Source organism: Anomaloglossus baeobatrachus, chromosome 5 (genome assembly GCF_048569485.1).
Source record: "Anomaloglossus baeobatrachus isolate aAnoBae1 chromosome 5, aAnoBae1.hap1, whole genome shotgun sequence".
Lineage (NCBI taxonomy): Eukaryota > Metazoa > Chordata > Amphibia > Anura > Aromobatidae > Anomaloglossus > Anomaloglossus baeobatrachus.
In genome coordinates this window covers 460367624-460378989 of record NC_134357.1, presented here as the reverse complement: position 1 = coordinate 460378989, position 11366 = coordinate 460367624, and positions in this window count along the sequence as shown.

Here is an 11366-nt window from a genome sequence, read left to right as displayed (position 1 = left end):
CAGACAATTGGGTGTATAGCTACTGCCTCCGGAGGCCACACAAAGTATTACACTTAAAAGTGTAACCCCTCCCCTCTGCTATACACCCTCCCGTGCATCACGGGCTCCTCAGTTTTTATGCTTTGTGCGAAGGAGGCACACATGCACGCATAGCTCCACATCTTAGTCAGCAGCAGCTGCTGACTATGTCGGATGGAAGAAAAGAGGGCCCATATTAGGGCCCCCAGCATGCTCCCTTCTCACCCCACTCTGGTCGGCGGTGTTGTTAAGGTTGAGGTACCCATTGCGGGTACAGAGGCTGGAGCCCACATGCTGTTTTCCTTCCCCATCCCTTTAGGGCTCTGGGTGAAGTGGGATCCTAATCGGTCTCCAGGCACAGGGGACCGTGCTCCCTCCGCAGCCCCTGGGGAATCTGCTGGACAGGAGCCGGGTATCGTCAGGGACAAGGCCCTGCTACTGTGAGGTACTCTGTGTCCCCGTGGGGACCGCGCATGGAGCGCTGGTGCCATATACACTGCAGCACTGCTGGGTGTGTTAGTGCGCCGGGGGACCACCGCGCTGGCCGCGCTGTGAGGTACTCTGTGTCCCCGTGGGGACCGCGCATGGAGCGCTTGTGCCATACACACTGCAGCACTGCTGGGTGTGTTAGTGCGCCGGGGACTACCGCGCCGGCCGCGCTTATTTGCGGGCCGCGCTTATAAATTTAGTCCCCGGCTTTTGCGGCCTAGTATCGCATATTCCCGCCCACAGGCCTGCCAGTCAGGGGAAGGGCGGGACGCTGCACAGGACGTCAGCGCTGAGGGCTGGAGCATACTCTGTATCCTCCTCCCCCCTCACTCAGCACAGTGGGGCACTAGATTCCCGCACTTTCTAGGGCACGCCCACGGCCCCCTCCTCCCCACAGAGCGCCGGCAGCCATTACTGTCAGCACTTCTGACGCTGGAGAGGAGAGACACCAGGGAGGCCTAGGCAGGGATTCTGGTGATCACACATATCTATATATATATGCTTCTAGGCTATACATGTATGGTCGCACTGTTGAATTTTGGCTACTCCAGGAGAAGCCTTACAGTCCTCCCGGGCACTGTTCAATCATTACCGCCCCCGGACCTGCCAGTCAGGGGGAAGGGCGGGACAGTCGGGCTGACGCCGACAGTGAGGGCCGGAGCACACTTCGCTGTCCTCCGCCCCCCTCACTATTCACGCTACGGCACTGATCCCCGCAAGGTATTCAGTGTCCCCTTGGGGACGGTGCAGAGAGCACCTTCGCCTCAGACTTGGCGACTACCGCGCCGACCGCGCCTGCTGGCCGGCCGCGGTCTGTAACTTTAGCTCCCGGCTTTTGCGGCCTAGCGCCTTAAACTCCCGCCCCTGGCCCTGCCAGTCAGGGGGAAGGGCGGGACGGTCAGTCGGAGGCTAGCAGTGACGGCTGGAGCACACTTGGCTGTTCTCCGCCTCCCTCACGTTTTACTCAGGGCACCAGATTCCCGCACTTTTGGGGTTACGCCCACGGCTCCCCCATCCACTGTACGCCGACAGCCATGTTTTCAGCAGCACATACTGCTTCAGGGTCGGTACACCAGGGGGCTTCTTCTCGATGCTGGGCCCCCTAGAGTGATGAACTGTATATGTGATGCACTGTATATATGGATATATAATGTTTGTATGCAGTTTCACAGTTCGGCGGTACATATGTATCCTCAGTGATCACTGTGAACATTGCTCGGGCCATGTGGCTCTCGCTCAGCCGGTGTCGGGGGCACTGTTGAGCTTCGCCGGCGTTCCCTGTCCAGGCGGCAGGGACAGAGTTACAGCTTGCTGAGAAACTCTCTGGGTCATTTTCACTATCCATGTCTCAGGCTATGGACAAATGGTCGGCTAAGAGACTAGGAGTTTGCAGTCCAGCCCGGCCCCTTACACAGGCCCCGGGCACTGCGGGATCGCCCCAGGCCTCTATCGGTCTGCGACGAAGCGTGTTCCTGGGGTGGCCTCTAGTTATTACGTGGTGAACTCCAGCACGAACCGCAGTCCCAGTCCGGCTAAGCAGCCTTGCTTGGAATCTTCCCCGACTTCTTCAAGGGTCTCAGCTTGAGGACCCTCTAGAGGATGGGGCGGAGGTCGCAACCCAGGACTCTGTCCGGACGTGGCTCTCAAGGCTTCACAGATACTGTCCAGAAGCACAGAACGCCTTATAACACACGTTGTCCCTTCCCCTCTGACGTTGTTCAGGTTTGGGCTCAGTGTCATAAAGTGCCCTCCAGTCTCTTGACCGGCGGCTAGATCTGTAGTAGCAATGGCTGGCGGGCCCACGCTCAAGAATGCCACGGACAGACAGAACTCCTAATGAGATCCATCTATGAAGCCATAGGCGCGTCCGTTGCCCCAGCCTTTGCAGGGGCGGGCACTCCAGGCTATTTCAGCTGCTCTGCTCAGATCAATGCGGTCATCCTGTGCTTCGCAATTAGCGTCTTTGACGTCTCAGGCGGTGGTATTTTCATCCTCCGCCGTGCACAGAGAACCTTTTCTGCATGGCGGTCCAGGTCAGGGGAGTGGTCCCCACATGTCCAAGAACGATGTAGGAGACATGCTGTCTTACGGTCACAGGATAGAGCTCAGTTCTCGTCCTCCGACTCGTTGCTTCAGAGCATCTCCGTCCCCCGAACGAGCCGATGCACGTTTCCAGGCGGTGAACACTCCGAAGGCAGGAGGAGTTGCGATCCTCGTTCCCATTCAAGAACGTAGTCGCGGCTTTTTACTCCGGCTTGTTCGTGGTACCAGATAGGACGGATCACTCCGCCCTGTTCTGGACGTCACACTGCTCAACGGACAGAGAACCTGACGGTTCCGGATGGAATCTCTCCGCTTGCCATCGCCTTTGATGGCCCAAGGAGGCTTCCTAGCATCAATCGACATCAGGGATGTTTATCTCCACGTGCCGATTGTACCAGAATATCAGCGCTTCCTGCGCTTCGCCATAGGGAACGAACACTTTCTGTTCGTGGCACTAACTGCCGGCCTGGTGACAGCCCTACGGGCCTTCACCAAGGTCATGACAACGGTGGTAGCGGTCCTACTCTCTCAGGCAATCTGCTGGTCAAGGCCTCCTCTCGGGTTGCATGCCAACACAGCCTGAACATTGCCCTAGAGACTCTCCAGAGATTCGGGTGGTTCATCAATTTTTCCTAAAAAGTCAAAATTGACACCGGCCCAATCACTGACATATCTCGGCATGGAGTTTCATACTCTCTTAGCGATAGTGAAGCTTCCGCTGGACAAACAGCGTTCACTACTGACAGGGGTGCAATCGTTCCTTCGAGCCCAGTCACACCCTTTGAGGCGCCTCATGCACTTCCTAGAGAAGTTGGTGGCAGCAATGGAGGCAGCTCTGTTTGCGCAGATTCATCTGCGCACACTTTATTGGGACTTTCTCCGCAAATGGGACAGCAAATCGTCGTCCCTCGACAAGAACGTTGCTCCTTCTCGGGCAGCCATGGCCTCCCTTCAGTGGTGGCGTCTTCCCACTCTTGTCGAAGGAAAAATCCTTCCTGCCCACATCCTGGGCTGTGGTCACGGCGGACGCGAGTCTGTCAGGGAGTCTTCCTCCGCCACAGGGCTCAGGGTACATGGACTCAGCAGAGTCCTCCCTCCAGATCAATGTTCTGGAGGTAAGGGCAGTGTTCTAGCCCTAAAAGCGTTCCAGCCAAGGCTGGAAGACAGGCAGATCCGAATTCAGTCGGGCAACGCCACGGCGGTGGCATACATCAACCACCAAGGCGGCACAAGCAGTCGGCAAGCCTTCCAGCAAGTCCGGCGGATTCTGCTGTGGGTGGAAGCCACAGCCTCCACCATCTCCGCAGTTCACATCCCGGGCGTAGAAAACTGGGAAGCAGACTTTCTCAGTCGCCAGGGCATGGACGCAGGGGAATGGTCTCTTCGACCGGACGTGTTTCAAGAAATTTTGTTGCCGCTGGGGGAAGCCGGACGTCGACCTATTGGCGTCCCGGCACAACAACAAGGTCCCGGCATTCATGGCACGTTCTCAAGATCACAGAGCTCTGGCGGCAGACGCATTAGTTCAGGATTGGTCGCAGTTTCCACTGCCTCACGTATTTCTCCTCTGGCACTGCTGCCCAGAGCGTTACGCAGGATCAGATCCGACTGCCGCCGCGCCATCCTCGTCGCTCCACACTGGCCGAGGAGGTCATGGTACACGGATCTGTGGCATCTCACGGTAGGCCAACCGTGGACACTACCAGACCGGCCAGCCTTGCTGTCTCAAGGGCTGTTTTTCCATCTGAATGCTGCGGCCCTCAACCTGACTGCGTAGCCATTGAGTCCTGGATCCTAGCATCTTCAGGGTTATCTCAAGAGGTCATTGCCACTATGAGACAAGCCAGGAAACCAACGTCCGCCAAGATCTACCACAGGACGTGGAAGATCTTCTTATCCTGGTGCTCTGATCAGAGTTTTACTCTCTGGCCATTCGCCTTGCCCATTTTCTGTCCTTCCTCCAATCCGGAATGGAAAAGGGGTTGTCTCTCGGTTCCCTCAAGGGACAAGTTTCGGCGCTTTCTGTGTTGTTTTCAAAAGCGTCTAGCCAAACTCCCTCAGGTACACACGTTCCTGCAGGGGGTTTGCCACATAGTCCATCCTTACAAGCGTCGGCTAGAACCCTGGGATCGGAACAGGGTGATACCGGCTCTTCAGAAACCACCCTTCGAGCCAATGATATTCTTTTCCACGACTTTCGCAGAAGGTGGTCTTCCTAGTGGCAGTCACGTCACTCCGCAGAGTGTCTGACATAGCAGCGCTGTCAGGCAAAGCCCCCCTTCCTGGTGTTTCACCAGGACAAGGTGGTTCTGCGTCCGGTTCCGGAATTTCTCCCGAAGGTGGTATCCTCTGTTCATCTCAATCAGGATATCTTCTTACCTTCTTTTTGTTCTCATCCGGTTCACCAATGTGAAAAGGATTTGCACTTGTTAGGTCTGGTGAGAGCACTCAGACTCTACTTTCTCGTACGGCGCCCCTGCGCCGCTCGGATGCGCTCTTTGTCCTTGTCGCTGGCCAGCGTAAAGGGTCGCAAGCTCCCAAGTCAACTTGGCTCGGTGGATCAAGGAACCAATTCTTGAAGCCTACCGTTCTGCTGGGCTTCCGGTTCCTTCAAGGCTGAAGGCCCATTCTGCCAGAGCCGTGGGTGCGTCCTGGGCGTTACTGCACCAGGCTACGGCTCAGCAGGTGTGTCAGGCGACTACCTGGCTGAGTCTGCACGCCTTCACGGAGCACTATCTAGTGCATACCTACGCTCGGCAGATGCCAGCTTAGGTAGGCGAGTCCTTCAGGCGGCGGTTGTCCACCTGTAGGAAGGAGCCGTTTTACGGCTCTTTTACCGAGGTATTCTTTTACCCACCCAGGGACTGCTTTTGGACGTCCCAATTGTCTGGGTCTCCCAATGGAGCGACAAAGAAGAAGGGAATTTTGTTTACTTACCGTAAATTCCTTTTCTTCTAGCTCCAATTGGGAGACCCAGCACCCGCCCCTGTTCCCTTCGGGCTATTATTCTTGTGTACACATGTTGTGCAGATTGAATTGTTATTGGTCATGGTTTCAGTTCTCCGAACATCCTTCGGATTGAATTTACCTTAGACCAATTTATAAGTTTCCTCCTTCCTGCTTTTGCACCAAAACTGAGGAGCCCGTGATGCACGGGAGGGTGTATAGCAGAGGGGAGGGGTTACACTTTTAAGTGTAATACTTTGTGTGGCCTCCGGAGGCAGTAGCTATACACCCAATTGTCTGGGTCTCCCAATTGGAGCTAGAAGAAAAGGAATTTACGGTAAGTAAACAAAATTCCCTTCTTTTTTTAATTTTATTTTATTTTTATGACTTGGTTTTTTAAAGGGAACCTGTCAGGTGCAATATGTACCCAGGACCACGAGCAGTTCTGGGTGCATATTGCTAATCCCTGCCTAACTGTTCCTATATACACTAGCATAGATGAAGAGATCTTTAGAAAAAGTATTTCTAAATATCTTTTATCGTATGCTAATGAGTGAGGGGACTAGTCCCCTGGGTGTTAGTTCCCCGGCCAGTCGCCCCCATTAGTATGTTAGTTCGCCCCTGTGGGTGTGTTAACATGCTAATGAATACGTAGCCTCAGAGGATGATCTCACTCACCTCTCCGCCACCATTACGTCCGACGGGGGATTTTGGCTCAGTGCGCATGACCCCGGAATTTGGGACATGCGCATTACTTCAGTTTGAAGCCAGGACGTGTACACCAGGCTTCATAGTGCGCATGACCCAAACTCTGAAATCCAGCGTCTGGTTGCGATGGCAGAGGAGAGGTAAGTGAGATCATCCTGTGACACTGCACATTGATTAGCATGATAGCATGCCCACGGGAGCTAATGGAGCGGACTAGACAGGGAACTAACACCGTTGGGACTAGTCCCCTCGCTCATTAGCATATGATAAAAGATCTTTAGAAATACTTTTTCTAAAGATCTCTTTATCTATGCTAGTTTATACAGGCAGGGATTAGCAATATGCACCCAGAACTGCTCGTGGTTCTGGGTGCATATTGGACCTAACAGGTTCCCTTTAACCTTTCTCTAGTAGCTTAAGGGATGAATAATAACGTTAAATTTAAGGTTGCACATACACGTTTTGTGGGGTGATCACCGCATTTCAATGCCAACTCCAGTAGGGAGTGAGACTGTCTGTCCACCAGTAAGTGATTGCCTGCCTGAGATATCACCTTTATGGAGCGGGCCATCAGTTACCGGTGATGGAGGCAAGGTTTTAGGCTCACAAATGAGGTAGCTTTGAAATACATCCATCACCATACAGGACACATGGATTTACAGACTTGTCTCCTGCCCATGTGGCCTATTATATATTGTGTGCCTGGAGATGGAGCAGCATCTTGTATATTTTGCATTTTGATCATCTTGAATTTCATCTCTGTTTCTTAGTTTATTTTTGGGGGGAAAAATCCAAGAGCTCCGTCTGCGCATGCGCTGTCTCTCGGCACCATCGTTTGAAACTAGGATCGTGGATGCACTGGGAAACCTGACGCCCACCCGCACAGAGAGGCAGCCGGCACCAACAGGCACCCGGCTGCCACCCATACGCAAGTACAGGCACCCAAGCTACCGCCCGCACGCAGGAACAGGCATCTGGCTGCCACCCGCACACAGGTACCCGGTTGCCGCCCGCACACAGGCCCCCGGCTGCCTCCTGCACACAGGCCCCCGGCTGCCTCCTGCACACAGGCCCCCGGCTGCCTCCTGCACACAGGCCCCCGGCTGCCTCCTGCACACAGGCCCCCGGCTGCCTCCTGCACACAGGCCCCCGGCTGCCTCCTGCACACAGGCCCCCGGCTGCCTCCTGCACACAGGCCCCCGGCTGCCTCCTGCACACAGGCCCCCGGCTGCCTCCTGCACACAGGCCCCCGGCTGCCTCCTGCACACAGGCCCCCGGCTGCCTCCTGCACACAGGCCCCCGGCTGCCTCCCGTACACAGGCCCCCGGCTGTCACCCGCAAGCACCCACAGGCACTCGGCCGCCTGAACGCACCAGATCGCCGCACAGACAGGCTCCCCAGATAAAGCTATATTGTGATTTTAAGACGTACCCCTCATTTTCCTCCCAAAGTTTTGGGAGGAAAAGTGCGTCTTATAATCCGAAAAATACGGTACATACTTTACCCCCTCCCCCAATGTTTTAGCTTCAACCCCCTACACTTTTCAGAGCAAGGTTAACCCTACTGTGGCGCAAACCACAAATACGTTGTTATACCTTACCCATTTGTAGAAGACTAGTGTTCCAGCCCCTTCACAAGCAGATACAACTTTTCAGAGCAAGACTACTCATACACGTAAAATTTCTTGAAAAATAATCCATGTTGAAAAAGAATAGTAATAATGCTCAGTGTTTGGATGGTTCCTGAGTGCACAAAACGTAATTACCTAATAATCTAGCAAATCAACAACACAAAGACGATGACTTCTGGCTCCTTACCAGGTCAGACGTGGATCTTATTACTGTAGCTCCTGCAGGTGGCGCCATCGTCCCTACCAGCAGTGGTGCCGTAATAAGATGTCCTGGGCTATTGTCTCTTTCCTCAGACCACAGAGGGTTCAGTATAGTCTGGTGATGTCCTTCATATAGTCGCGTCTCGTGCTGACCCTCCAACCCCATAAATGTATTCCATGAAAGAAAACGTTTCCGAGCAGTTTAGAGGAATTTTCCAGGATTTTATACAGAATAAAACAACCGATCCAACATTGACTTATGTCACTGTGTAGGGTTGGGTGCTCAAGGATAGGACAGGTTCAGGAACGTTGCCTACGTCCTACACATTGGATGCCAGCTGTATCATACGGCTGACACCTGCCTGTCACTACTACGGTGGGAGCTTTCTGCAAATACCAACTGCGGCATATAAGTGGTTAAACAAGTAAGCCCTCTGTCACCCCTTTACATACCCTGTGATGGGTTGTCAAAACATGTTTCAGCAGTATAGTTAATAGCCATGGCACTCGCTAATTAAATGATGCAAATGTATTTATTTTACCCATTTATCTACCCCCCTTAATTTCCATAGCACAGAAATGACAAATGCTGTATTCCACGTGGTGTAAGAGGTGGATTCTGCGTTTTGGGCTCTGCCGAGCACTGATATGAATTTTGAAAGTAATGTCAAGGTGAATATTGTGAAGAGCAAGTGTGGGACTTAAAGTCCTAAAAATAAAAAAATAAGCAAAAACATTTTTTTTAAATACACTATGGGGGTGACTCATTAAAGCAACGGTTTGAAAAGTCGCTAAATTTTTGCACACTACATTTTGAAGCAGCTCTGCCACAATGGGTGAAACTGGTAGGGGGCGGTAGAAGGCATGATCATGCCAGTCAAATTCATTAACAGTGCCAGTGTTTCTTGCTACTCTGGTCACTGACTGGAATAGCATTTCTGGTGAGGTGCATGGAGGTGGATGATGCGCCGAATTCTTTAAGTGACATGTACCTCCTATTTAATTCAGCACAACGTTCTCCAGCGAGTTCTTAATGTTCTTCATGAAGATTGATAAATACAATCTGAGTCTGAATTAATCGTCCGCAAAGTATTAAGAGTTGGAGCTTCTTCAAATTACACTACAGGTGCTTTAATGACCTCCTGTTCTACATCCATAGACATTATCATGCAGTTATTCCCGTCTTTGCAGATATAACAACTTCCACTCTTGAGGGAAGGATTTTTGCAAAATTTGGGCGTTTTCTGGGAATTTTTGCCTATTTATCCAGAAGAGCATTTATGAGGTCAGAGGCGTATTGGAGGAGAGACCGGGCTCACAAGCTCTGTCAGAGTTCATCCAAAAGGTGTTGGTCAGGGCTCTGTGCTGCCGGTAATGTTCTTCCACACCATGGCTTTATGGACCTGGGCACAGTCATGGGGAACAAAAAATGTCCTTCCCCAAAACTGTTCCCAAACATTAGAAGCTACAATTGTCCAAAATGTCTTGTGTGGTACAGCATAAAGATTTCCCTTCACTGGAAGTAACGGACTAAAGGGGGCTTTACACGCTACAACATCGCTAGCGATATCGAGCGTGTAAGCACCCGCCCCCATCGTATGTGCGACATTTGGTGATCGCTGCCGTAGCGAACATTATCGCTACGGCAGCGTCAGACGCACATACCTTGTCAGCGACGTCACTGTGACCGCCGAACAATCCCTCCTTCAAGGGAGAGATGCGTTTGGCGTGACAGTGACGTCACCGCAACGTCACTAAGCGGCCGTCCAATAGAAGCGGAGGGGCGGAGATGAGCGGGACGTAACATCCCGCCCACCTCCTTCCTTCCGCATGGCTGGTGGACGCAGGTAAGGAGATGTTCGTTGTTCCTGTGGTGTCACACATAGCGATGTGTGATGCCGCAGAAACGACAAACAACATCGTACCTGCAGCAGCAACGATATTTTTAAACCATAACTTTTTATTAGTAATTAATGTCAGATGTTACATCATCGATATTAAGGAAAGGAGCAACGTGTCAACGATCACCGTTTTTGGACGATTTTGCAATTGTTGATCGTCGCTCCTTGGTGTCACACGCTGCGATGTCGCTACCGGTGCCGGATGTGCGTCACTAACGAAGTAACCCCGACGATATATCGGTAGCGATGTTGCAGCGTGTAAATGGCCCTTAAGAATGATCCCTGAAGAACATCCCATACCATCACCTCTCCTCCACCAAACATTACAGCTGGCACAATACAGTCAGGCAAGTAACGTTCTCCTGCCATTCACCAAATCCAGACTTCATGGAAAAGAGTAGAGTGATCCATGACTGCACAGGACACAGCTGCTGCTCCAAAGTCCACTGACATTGTGCTTGGTGATGTAAGGCTCTGTCATGAAGCTCCCGGTGGCATGGTGAGGGGACAGATGTTATACATTGGGGGCAATGGAACTAAATAAGAAACCTGAAAATAATTGTTGAAACGTGTATCCCAACACTTCCCTTCTTTTAGTGTATTTTAAAAAGACTGAAAATATAAAAATAATATAGTAATAGTAATATAGTAATAACCCTACCATTGCCATTGTTTATCTAAATGTGAATGTGAACCGTAAAAGTCTGAACTATTGGAATATATTGGAATATCCTTTTATTTATCCCAGACAGTGAACACTATAAAAATAAAAACATCAGAATTGGCATCTTCAGACCTCACACTGCGCTGTTGGCTGAAAAATAAAAAAAGTTACAGATCTCAGTATATTTACATCAATAGCTACACTCCATATGTAGGGATAAATGCATTAATGACTGAACTAATAATCTCAAATAGAAAAATGCAAGTCCATAATATAAAGATTAGTACATTTTATTTATAGAATTTAAAATACAAACAATAGGAAAGAAACCCCAAGCAGGTACAAAATAGCAAGAAAGAAACAAAGGGGACACCTGGCATGTAATAAATAGGTGAAAAGTATATATAGAAATTGATATACATTATACAGTGTGTCCACCCATATCCTGCCCACCACCATTAACTTGAGAACGGCGGCAGCTATAGGCATAGAAGTGGTGTCTAGGTATAGTAAAGTAGCCATGCGCTACACAATGAAACCACCTATAGCGCCACCTGGTGGAAAACAACGGAGTTAGCATTTTTATCTTGAAAACGGAACGAGATAGAGAAAAAAAGTGAATTACAAAGTTGTAGGGCGTCATCAATTCAATGCGAATCGACACCTTGCATACAAAAATGCTATGATAACGTGTAAAACTCACAAGGCTGCGGACGTGAAGCGATACCTCATGGAGACCTTCCTACAAGTCATTGGGTATGGTGGC